Genomic DNA, 11875 nt, shown 5'->3' with positions numbered 1-11875 from the left:
GCTCCTCTTGATGCCATTACAACCTTCAGAATGAACATAGTCTAATGATCTGTGGTATTTTGACCTGTGGTATTTACACCTTCAGCACCTTCTGTCTTCCAGTTGTTTACAGTGATCATTGCTCCTAATTTTCATTGTATGTTTCAGTGATATTTAAGGAAGAATTTTCTTGCTTATTTGCCACTTGAACATGGTATATTTTTTATTCTTGTGTTTTCTCTTGACAAACTACCTGTGCTATTGCCCATTGTGCCTTTTTAAAAGTCTACATGAAGTAGTTCTTCACTGTTTAAACATTTTTGGCATCTCCTTTGCTCTCCCCATATTTTGGTGTATAAAATAGTCACCGACTTTAGAAAAGTTGTACACTCCCCATGTTGTATATGTTGTATTGATTTGTCTTCTTAAGTGTCGTGCAAGGACTAGCCTTTTCCCTTCATTTTAATAGCCCTGTTTTTAAGGATTCAGTCCTCTGAATTGATTTGTTTCTTCATTAAATGGCAGCCAAACTGAAATGAGATGTGAAACGAGCCTACAGATGACCAGCTAAATTGGAATGTCAAACTCCATCCAATTTCACTCCAACCAGTTTCTTAGTGAGAAGCCAATTCTTGCTGTTAATTAAAGCCATTACTGAATATCATGACTTGTAGCTGCTCCCATTCCACCACAGCAGACTGTTGATTTTCTGTTTTTTCTAAGACCACGAAGTTTTGGTGACCTGAGCTGACCAACATGACCTTCACCATCCTTTATTTTCAGGTTAGCTGGTCATGTGGCGGCTTGTTTTGTGTCTTGTTATTGTTTGACTGCTCATTAAGGAAAAAGAAAAAACAACTAAAGGGTCACATCAATTAAAACTAAGGCAAAACAAGTTAATCACCAGCACAAATGGCTCACTAATTAAGAAGATGGTTAGAATGAAAACCTGCAGCCACTGCGGCCCACCAGGACCAGAGTTGGACACCCCTGGATTAGGGCAAAGAAAGCGTTGGGCAAGGAAGGGATGGTGGCTCAGTCACCTGGGCTCAAAAGTCTCATCAGATGGGACTTATGCTGAGTGCATTTCACCTCTTTGCTGGCAGGAATCTGGACAGCAACAGCCAGGAAGTGAGAAATTTCCACATCCTGGGTTTGGCTAGGAAGAGTGAACAAATAAACTATATAGGTGGAGGATTTGCACCTCAAGAAGTTGCTGGTGAAAAGCGATTGGTTTGTGTCTGTGCGAATAGGAGTGGGGGGAATAGGTGCACAGGTGCATGTGTGCACTAGAGTGGGAATTGTAACAAGTTATGATGAGGTAGAGGACAGCTTTGTATGCTCCATCACATGGTGCCCCCAAAGAGTTTAGAAGCTGTCAGTGCATGTCTGAGTGGGCTCCTCAGGTGTATCGGTCACAGTACGACTTAGTAATCAGTACTGTCTGATCTTTGAAATTCTCTTCTCCTTTCAATTGTGGAGAAACTGAGTTAGACAAGGCATAAAAGCTTTGGTTATTTTTTGTGTAAAAAAGAGAAGAGAGAGACAGAAAAGTTACTTTTTTCAAATAAGGAAAAAAGTTCTTTAACCATTAAAGCACCTTTCTCCTTATATGACATTTTTTTTTTCATTTGTTGTATTTTTTTATCACTTGTTTGTAAATTATTATTTATTGAGCATGTAATCAGAACATGTAAGCAGTACTTTTTGTTTAATAAATTATTTTTGTAATTTGCCCCTCTATTGTTTGCCTCCATTATAGTACCATTATTCCTCAATCCTGTTATTAGACCTCCTCATCCTAATTTCCTAACAATGAGTATAAGGGTTGTCATGGTCTATAACTTGTTCCAGGCCTTATGAATATCTTGCATAATTTTGTAGCAACACTCTTATTCCTCCTGGATCCACCAGTGACTTAGTTTTCCATTGTCCATAGCATTGAGCCAAATTCTGCCACTCAATTAATACATGAAGCTCAAATAACAGTGTATGGCAGGTAAGACACGTACAGAAACGCAGTTAGTGTAACACCGCAAAATTCTCTTCATCCTTTTTCGAGTCCATTTCGGGTTTGCACCTGACCAGTTGCTACTCCCCTATTACATATGCCATTAAGGTACAGCCATTTACTGAAATGAATCTCTGTTTGATGCTTTATTGTGAGCTCTGTTTTTTCCAGCTCATTTCAATGACACAGATGTTGACTAGGTGGACTTAGATGGAGTTTATGATGTTTCTCTGCCAATTTTATTTTTCTATTTTACTTTTAATTCTTGTGTTCATTTGTTGTCATCAACTAATGCTACCTTGACCATTCACATCTTTCAGTGCTCACTCATCTGTTGTAGTTCAACAGTGAAAAACGGTGTTTTCTCATTCTGCACCACTTGCACAAGTCAACTAGGATTATGGTCACATCAGGTACAACACTATTAATAATTATTCCCTGTTGGACATTTCCCAATAAACTGGCCGTTGGCATTCATACATGGACAACATGTGTATAAAGAGATACATGATTGAATAAAGGTTTAGTAATTTTAATGAATATCAGTTGTTATGAAAAGAATGACTTATCTTGATAGAAAATGAGTTTCTGATCAGTTACTATTTTGACTTAAGTTCAAAGAAACATTTTAGAATTATGAGTGTGATTTTATTATGAAATCCCATGCAGACATATTGACTAAGGCAGGGGTCCTCAATCACGGTCCTGGAGGGCCGCTGTGGCTGCAGGATTTTGCTCCAACCCAATTGCTTAATAAGCAGCACTTATCGCTCAAGTAACACTTCTGCTTCACTTTAGTTGTCTCGCTCGTTAAGATTTTGAACCCTTATTGCTTAAGCAGCTGTATTCTTAGTTGTAATTGCACCTAATTAGCAATAACAAGCAAATGACAAAAGAGACCAGCATTTCTCCATTTAGCTTGTTACCATTTACACCTGTGTGTATTTATCATTTACTATTGGGTTTAATTAAATACTTGGAAGGAAAGTGAAGAGAAAAAATTGAAGGACTGAGAATTACTCATCCATTTCAGCCTTCAAATCATTTGGATGATATAATTAGTAAGGGGAAAAAAACCTAGGATATGAGAATTACCTGACTTTACAGAGTTAAAGCACTACCAAGCCATGCAATTAAATAATTGGCAAGGATTGCTTTCTAATTAAGCAACCAGGCTAGAACAAAAACCTGCAGCCACTGCGGCCCTCCAGGACTGTGATTGAAGACCCCTGGACTAAGGCTATAGCTGCTTTATTAAAACAGGTACAATATTGTTAATTATATATATTACCTTTCTAAAATGTTTTAATTTTTAACAACTGTGAAAATAAATGGTCATTGTGTGCAGTGAACAGGATAAAATAAAATGAATTGAAATAAACATATGTATGGCCAAAAGGAGTAGAAACAGAAAAACAGAAAAAAATGAAGCTTTTTGTTAGATGAGAACAATGAGGTCTTGAGCATAGTAAACAATGATGACTAACAACTGAACAGTTAAAGGATTATTGTGCAGGACTGGGATAACCAAAATGAGAAGTATGTGAGACATTTGTAGACGTGGGATATAACTGTTTGTGGCTCTTGGGAGGCATTTCTCACAATAAGGGGGGGCAAGAAACCATAGCTATGGCAGCAACAGAATAGAAAAACCAAAGCAAGGCAACATAGCCTCAGGGATTTTTTGTTTTTTGTACTGCAGTGTCTTAAGTGAAATGAGTTGTTTGAAAGAGAAAGTCTGCCCTCTAGTGCTCCAAAAACTAGACTCCTGAATTCAAGTTGTGAAAAAGATGTATGCATCAGAGGAAAACACAGAATCCCACCAGTCTAAAGGGTTCACAATCCTTACAAAAACAAGAGATGAAAAATAAATCAAAAATTACACCCCTTACACAACTTTCATGCCAATGAAGCTAACAATTAACCTCAACTTCACACAGCAATTCCAATGATAGATAGATAGATAGATAGATAGATATGCTTTTTATTTTAAACATACCTCTATTTACAATTATACAGTAATATACAATTGCAGTCTTTTTAATAGACATAGTCTATAACAGTGTTTCCCAACCTCGGTCCTTGGGGCACACTGTGGCTGCAGGTTTTTGTTTTTAATTGGACTACTGGGCTGATCAACTAATGTGTTATTTCCCAAGTTCTGTGTTTTGGGAACAATATAGAAATTAGAAAACGAAATTTGGTAAAATATATATATATATATATATATATATATATATATATATATATATATATATATATATATATATATATATATATATATATTCAGTATATTCAAATGTATCAAGCAGTTATATGGGAATAATGTATTTTTTTTCTTTTTAACAGTATTTTCATCTGATTTTCATTCTATTTTTCTAGGTGTTCTAATTGTTCAATTAATCCATTATTTACTAATTAGTGGGTCTGATGCTAAAGTACTTGCAGCCTTTGATTATTCAGTGGTGTTTGCCAGCGTGTCTGCTCTGCTCATTTTTAATTGTCATTAATATGATACAATGAAGGGGAAAAACTGCACAGAGAAAGGGCAAAATATAATGAAATCAACGAAAGAGAGTTCAGCATTTAAATCTATAGCAAAAGCAGAAATATTTCTAAATGTCTTATAAATATAAAAATCATGCTGCTGTGCTTTTTCTGAATGTAAAATAAAAGAAAAATAATCCCAGCTAATTAAATGAGATCAGTGCTATCAGGTGTTGTCACTGATTAGGAATCTGGTTGGAACAAAAACCTGCAGCCACAGGGGGTCCCCAGGACCAAGTTTGGGAAACACTGGTCTATAACATATTTAAACATTCATTCATCCATTATCTAACCCGCTATATCGGTTATACACGGTCACGGGGGTCTGCTGGAGCCAATCCCAGCTAACACAGGGCGCAAGGCAAGAAACAAACCCTGGGCAGGGCGCCAGCCCATCGCAGGGTGAGCACACACACACCAAGCACACACTAGGGACAATTTAGAATCATCAGTGCACCTAACCTGCATGTCTTTGGACTCTGGGAGGAAACTGGAGCACCCGGAGGAAACCCACGCAGACACGGGGAGAATATGCAAACTCCACGCAGGGAAGCGAACCCGGGTCTCCTAACTGTGAGGCAGCAGCACTACCCACCGTGCCGCCCTATGGAAGCATTTACATTGTAAAACTCATGTTTTACCACAAGCAATTCAAATCAGTTTCACTGCATATTTATAGAAATGCGTCTATTTGATCAGTTACTTTTTTGTATGCAAATTCATCTTTCAACTGCTATGAAAGAGCACCATTAACATTAATAAAGATAGATAGATTAATTAAAACAATTTGAATTTGTATGTACTAAAACAGAGCCAAATGAGTGGGTTTCATTATCATCAATAACTGCCAGCAACTAAAACGTGCGGTGACAGGCATCCCTTCATGTTACCGGAAACACCCAGCGAATTTTGTGCAATAGGATAGTCACATTTATAGTATTCTAAGGTCAATATCTGTAGAATACTTACAGACAATGAAGATTTTGCGTCCTGAACACTTTTGTTTGTATCTTATGGATTCTGGCCTGCTAATCACAAAAATCACCTTTGAGTTTTTCTGTATTTCAGTTTTTTTACATCACTTATTTTTATGATTTTGTCTCATATTATAAGTTACAGTTACAGTGAAACAACTACCAACTGAACATCTGTGGTGATCTGAAAGTAGTGGCATTGCAACTAGGAATACAGCTCAGACATACCAAGTACTGCTGTTTCATTTTCAAATGGGAAAATTGTGCTAAAGTGTCTCATTCCATTAAAAAGAACTGGTCGCTTTGTTCTTTATGCTTTTTTTTTGGTTCCAGGGCTGAAATATGTGGTACATTTTTGTCTCCTCTTCGTATAAAACTTATACTGATCAAAACGTCTGTGAAATTGATGAACAAGGAGGGTGAAGGTGTAACTGATGCCAAGATTACAGAAGGTATCTTTATTGGACATGTTATCGATGATAAGTGAAATAAAGATCTAACAGGGCTAGAAGAAATCGCATGGAATGCAAAAAAGGATGTTGCTGAGAATGTTCTTACCGTCTACACTCTTAAAAATAAAGGTGCCAGTGTGGTCCTTCAGAACAATGCAATGGGGGAACCATTTTTGTTTCCCAAAAGACCCATCCATATGAAGGTTCTAGAAAGAACCTTTATTTATTTAGATCCATAACTGGCTCCATACAGTAAAGAATAGATGGTAACAAATTTGTGAAATACCTCATGGCTCATTATTTCAGAAGGACTCTTGCTACATTCCTACATTAACACGGGCTAAATCCAGAATTTCTTAACCTCTTAGTGTCCTGCTAGGGAGTATATCATACATTAAAGATTTTCTTCTTACATATTAGGAAATTTTTCAAATCAAAAAGAACAAATTTCACAGGCAAAGAGCATTTCCCAGAATGAAATGGTGCTTTTGTCAAGCAATGGCTCAATTAGGAACCACACAACCAAGTAAGGAACCATACTGTGCCTTTAAAGAACCAGTATTGTTATGAGTGTACAAAGCCCCAAACTACTGCACGTCCAGGTGGTTGACAATATACTTCAAGCAAAGCAAAAAGTACAATATATTGCTAAAGATTCAGCTTCTGCGTTCACACTTGGACTTCTACCCTGTTAATCTTTGTGCACTCAGAAGTGAACATGGTGAAAGACTTCACCAGGACATTACAACAATGGAAAAGGGATAGCAGGGCATGTGGAATCCATTAAGGCTGGCCCAAAGTTGTTTTAAACTGAAAAGAGAAGTATTAGATGCTGAATACAAACGAAAATCAGCAGCAAATGCACCAATGCAATGTGTCACCAATGTCATCATCAAGCAACTACTGAACCAAAGAAAAGACAATCTAACGTTTCTCCAAATTCCAACGTGATACACTCGATCTGAAATCCTGTTGGTGTTTACGTTGAAGCCGTCTATCGTAATCGCCCAGACATTTTCAGGAAGTAAAACGTCTGAGAAACCATGTTGTTCAGTGTTGTAGTTACACCTTAGCAAACATTAATAAGATAACCCTGTATAAAAGATTATTGGCACCGCTAACTGAAAACGTACGCGCCGCTTCATCCCATTGCAGTTCTTTTGTCCATTGCTGTGGATATCTGCAGATCAACGAGATGGCAATGATGGATTTTTCGCAGTCACAAAACTAGAAAGCATCAAAAATAACTGCACATGTTCTTAAAGTTATACCCAACACGTCACCTTTATTTCTGAAAACAAGATTTCATTCTTATGGACGATATCAGAGGTCCGAACAAGACTGGCGCTTTGTTTCGGCCCTTGTGTGATACACATTTAGACGGAAAGTCGACGCTTGCAAACTCACAGGAGCGAAAACCAAACCACAGCCAGCCAGCCTGCCAGCCGTTAGCGCGCGCTGGGCGAAGTTCGCAGCTCTGTATCCTAGCAACGGTCAACTCGCCGACTGGGCGCTAGCGGAGACATGGCCTCCTGCGAAGAGGTGGGGGATTGTTCAGCGCTTTAGAAATTCTTTTCTAAAACAGGCCTGTTCCATAACCCCAGCATTATGATAAAAAGTTGTTGATTTACTTGTGCTTAGTACCTTCATGTTTAATCGTTGACTCTCAGTTTGCTTCTTCTACATTGCAGTCGCCCCAAATCGTAACCTTACAGGTGTTTTCTGCGCTTCACTGCCAATATTCAGTGGTTCTTAATTTGTATTGGAAGTACTACTTATAAAATCAACTTACTACGACGTTGTTTCTCCTATTAGATTATCAAAGATTACACAAAGAAGCGTGGAATAAAGAGAGCATCCGATGTCACTGAGCTGTGCCTGGCAAACACGTGAGTAAAGTAAATCCGATTCACAGATCTCTGCATGGAACCGGGCTGGAGGGCGGGGATGTGGATAAAACTGGGATTTGAAGAGCGATTCACATCACAACTGCTATTATTTATTGTCTCAGCAATAGAATACTTTAGGCAGCTACTTTCTGTAGTTGAGATTTGCACTTTTTGTTTTGAGGTGGTGATTTTTCCAGATTTGTCTGTGTGTATGTTCTGAAGGAAACATACTGATGGGTCTTGGGCACAATATTCAGAATTGAAGCACAGCTTGTTCATTGGGAGGCCAGTTCCCTATATTTTAGAGCGACGTGTATTGCCATTGCATGGGCTGTAGGGAGTGGAAGCAGTGTTGGGATGGAGTCTTGGGGGGACACTTTTTGTAAGGGCTTGGGGCACCTCCCTAGAGAAAAAGAGTTGAGTGACAAGGAACGGGGTTAATTAACGGTGTGTGAAGAAAAGGGGAAGTGGTGGTCGGAAGTGGTAGCTGTGGCTGGAGCGAAAGGAAGACAGCATCAAGTGGTGAAGGGAACGAACAGTTAAAGAGGTAAATAGGACCATAGACATATATAGATAGACGCCGCATTCACTGTATTTCCCAGTCGATACGATACGTCAGCGCGTCAGCCTTATTGCGAGTGGCAAAAGTGCCATTTAAACTAATACAGGTAGACGATGAAAAAACAATAACGTTTAAAAAAGTATCGTTTACATACAACAGATTTTGGCGAATCGTTGAAATGCAATTGTTTATATCCATTTATACACTAATAATGGCAATTATTAAATAATAATAATTATTATTAAATAATTCCTCCCATATAAGTAGCATTTCTTGGGCTGCCTTATTCCATCTCCGAAACATTTCAAGACTTCGTCCTGTTCTTACGCAAACACAGTATTGAAGTATTGATTAATGCCCGAGTCACCTCACGTATAGATTACTGTAATGCTATTCTATCTGGCATCCCACAAAAACGTATCCATCGCTTACAACTTCTTCAAAATTCTGCTGCCAGGATAATAACCTGCTGTTCTAAATCCACTGAACATAGTACACCTACTCTCTCTGTTTCACTGGCTCTGTGTTAACTACAGAATACAATACTAAATACGGCTCTTAACATTTAAAGCTCCCCACAACCTCACTGATCTCCTACAGACTGACATTCCCTCTCGCTCACTCAGATCCTGTAATTTGAGAGTATTCAGTCTCGCAATATGGTGCAGCCTTAGTTTGTGGAAGACAGACACAACTAAAGACATGAGCATAAAATGATGGTTGTCAATTTCAAACAGTGTTTCCTCAATGTGCTCCTTGAGAAATGTTAACAGCTAACAACAATCAACATAGTTAGTGGCTAAATACGTTTAGCCAAAACGTTGTTTGGAGGCTCACTTGAGCACATAAATGCATAGCTTTGCTAGCTTAGCCTGGCGTAGCTAAAGTAAAGATTATAAAACGGGATTTTCAAATGGCCAAATATAGCCAAAATGATTGTTCAGCCTTATCTATGAAATGTAATCCCCCGGGATCTGGTTTGGAGTGTACAGCGGTTTGTAAAATCCCAAGCAGAACATGTGTGAGGCATCTTATCCATTACTTCACTCCACAGCAGTGCCACTCGCAATATGGCGACGACGTTGACGTACGATTGGGCTGGTCATGAGGCGTCTAGTTATTCTATGTCCATGGATAGGACGAAGGTGAATTATCTTTGTTATTTTGGAGGTGTCCCCGTGACCCAGACAACGGGCATCGGTAGGGCATCGTTTATATCGTGGCATATTCAATAAAAAGCCAGTCTGTATTTGAAAGACTCCCCCAGACAAGTGGCCCCTGAGTGTGTTTATTCGACGGGACGTCACAGTATTTACTAATTACTAATTTGCTAATTAGCATGTTGGTCTTAAATACATTTCCTTGGAAAAGGTTTCCTTTTGTGAATTTATGGTGCCCCAGTGATTTGCACTGACACCTGACAGCCTCAAAGACCTGAGCTTGACTGCAGGCCAGGTCATTGTTATCATGGAGCTTTTATTATTCTTCCATATTCAGTCAATCAATCAATCAACATTTATTTATATAGCACATATTCATACAAAAAAATGTAGCTCAAAGTGCTTTACAAAATGAATAGAAAAATACAACAACAACAACAACATTTATTTATATAGCACATTTTCATACAAACAGTAGCTCAAAGTGCTTTACATATTAAAGAATAGAAAAATGAAAGACATAATTATAAAAAATAAATCAACATTAACATCGAATAAGAGTAAGGTTCAATGGCCAGGGGACAGAAAAACAAAAACTCCAGACGGCTGGAGAAAAATAAAATCTGTAGGGATTCCAGACCATGATACCGCCCAGCCCCCTCTGGGCATTCTACCTAACATAAATGAAACAGTCCTCTTTGGATTTAGGGTTCTCACGGAAGGGCTTGATGATGATGATGGTCACGTAGACTTCTTCCTTTTAATCCGTCCATCATTGTTGGAGCATCATGAAGCTTTGAGTAGGTGGAGGTGGCGCAGGCCACCACCACAAAGAAACCGGAAAAAGAAACAGAAAAGAGAGTAGGGGTCAGTACCGATTTTAGAGCCACCATGAATAGTTGTTATGATGAATTGAACATACAGAGTATCAGGATTAAGTTAAATTACGATTAAAATGAAGTTATAAAAGGCCATGTTAAAGTAATGTGTTTTCAGCAGTGTTTTAAAGTGCTCTACTGTATCAGCCTGGCGAATTCCTATTGGCAGGCTATTCCAGATTTTAGGTGCATAACAGCAGAAGGCCGCCTCACCACTTCTTTTAAGTTTTGTTCTTGGAATTCTAAGGAGACACTCATTTGAGGATCTGAGGTTACGATTTGGAATATAAGGTGTCAGACATTCTATATATAAGATGGGGCGAGATTATTTAAGGCTTTATAAACCATAAGCAGAATTTTAAAGTCAATTCTGAATGACACAGGTAACCAGTGTAGTGACATCAAAACTGGAGTAATGTGTTCTGATTTTCTTTTCCTAGTTAGGATTCTAGCAGCTGCATTCTGCACTAGTTGCAAACGATTTATATCTTTTTGGGTAGTCCTGAGAGGAGTGCGTTACAGTAATCTAGTCGACTGAAAACAAACGCGTGAACTAATTTCTCAGCATCTTTCAGTGATATAAGAGGTCTAACTTTACTTATGTTTCTTAAGTGAAAAATGCTGTCCTAATGATCTGATTAATATGTGATTTAAAATTCAGATTACAGTCAACAATCACCCCTAAGCTTTTTACCTCCGTCTTGACTTTTAATCCTAATGTATCCAGTTTATTTCTAATAGCCTCATTGTATCCATTATTGCTGATCACTAAAATTTCAGTTTTCTCTTTATTTAACTTGAGAAAATTACTATTCATCCATTCTGAGATACTAGTCAGACATTGTGTTAGTGAATCAATAGAATCAGGGTCATCAGGTGCTATTGATAAGTACAGCTGTGTGTCATCAGCATAGCTGTGGTAGCTCACGTTGTGCCCTGAGATAATCTGACCTAACGGAAGCATGTAGATTGAGAATAACAGCGGACCCAGGATAGAGCCTTGTGGAACACCATATTGGATATCATGTGTCTTGAGTTGTAATTCCCACAACTAACAAAATATTTTCTCCCTGTCAGGTAGGATTCAAACCAATTTAAGACACTGCCAGAGAGGCCCACCCATTGACTAAGGCGATTTCTAAGAATGTTGTGATCAATGGTGTCAAATGCAGCACTCAGATCTAAGAGGATGAGAACAGATAAATGGCCTCTGTCTGCATTTACCCGCAAGTCATTTACTACTTTAACGAGTGCAGTTTCTGTGCTGTGATTTGTTCTAAAACCTGACTGAAATTTATCAAGAATAGCATGTTTATTTAGGTGGTCATTTAACTGCATAATGACTGCCTTCTCTAGAACTTTACTTAAGAAGGGCAGGTTAGAGATGGGTCTAAAATTTTCAAGAGCGAGGGTCAAGATTATG

The 11875-nt window shown here is 38.3% G+C and overlaps 1 protein-coding gene across 1 annotated transcript in view; it reads left to right on the top strand.

Moving 5' to 3' along the window:
* Positions 1 to 3189: 3189 nt before the first annotated feature.
* The window catches only part of LOC120516035 (leucine-rich repeat-containing protein 72), a 56044-nt gene continuing 47358 nt past the window's right edge, over positions 3190 to 11875 (top strand). Inside the window, exons 1-2 of the mRNA XM_039737466.1 lie at positions 3190 to 3253; positions 7779 to 7852. The gene's annotated coding sequence lies outside the window, so the exon portion shown is untranslated. The remainder of the gene's footprint in view (positions 3254 to 7778; positions 7853 to 11875) is intronic.

The sequence above is a fragment of the Polypterus senegalus genome, chromosome 15, assembly GCF_016835505.1.
Source record: "Polypterus senegalus isolate Bchr_013 chromosome 15, ASM1683550v1, whole genome shotgun sequence".
NCBI lineage: Eukaryota > Metazoa > Chordata > Cladistia > Polypteriformes > Polypteridae > Polypterus > Polypterus senegalus.
The sequence above is the reverse complement of the archived record's forward strand: the minus strand, read 5'-3'. Positions and strand labels throughout refer to the sequence as shown.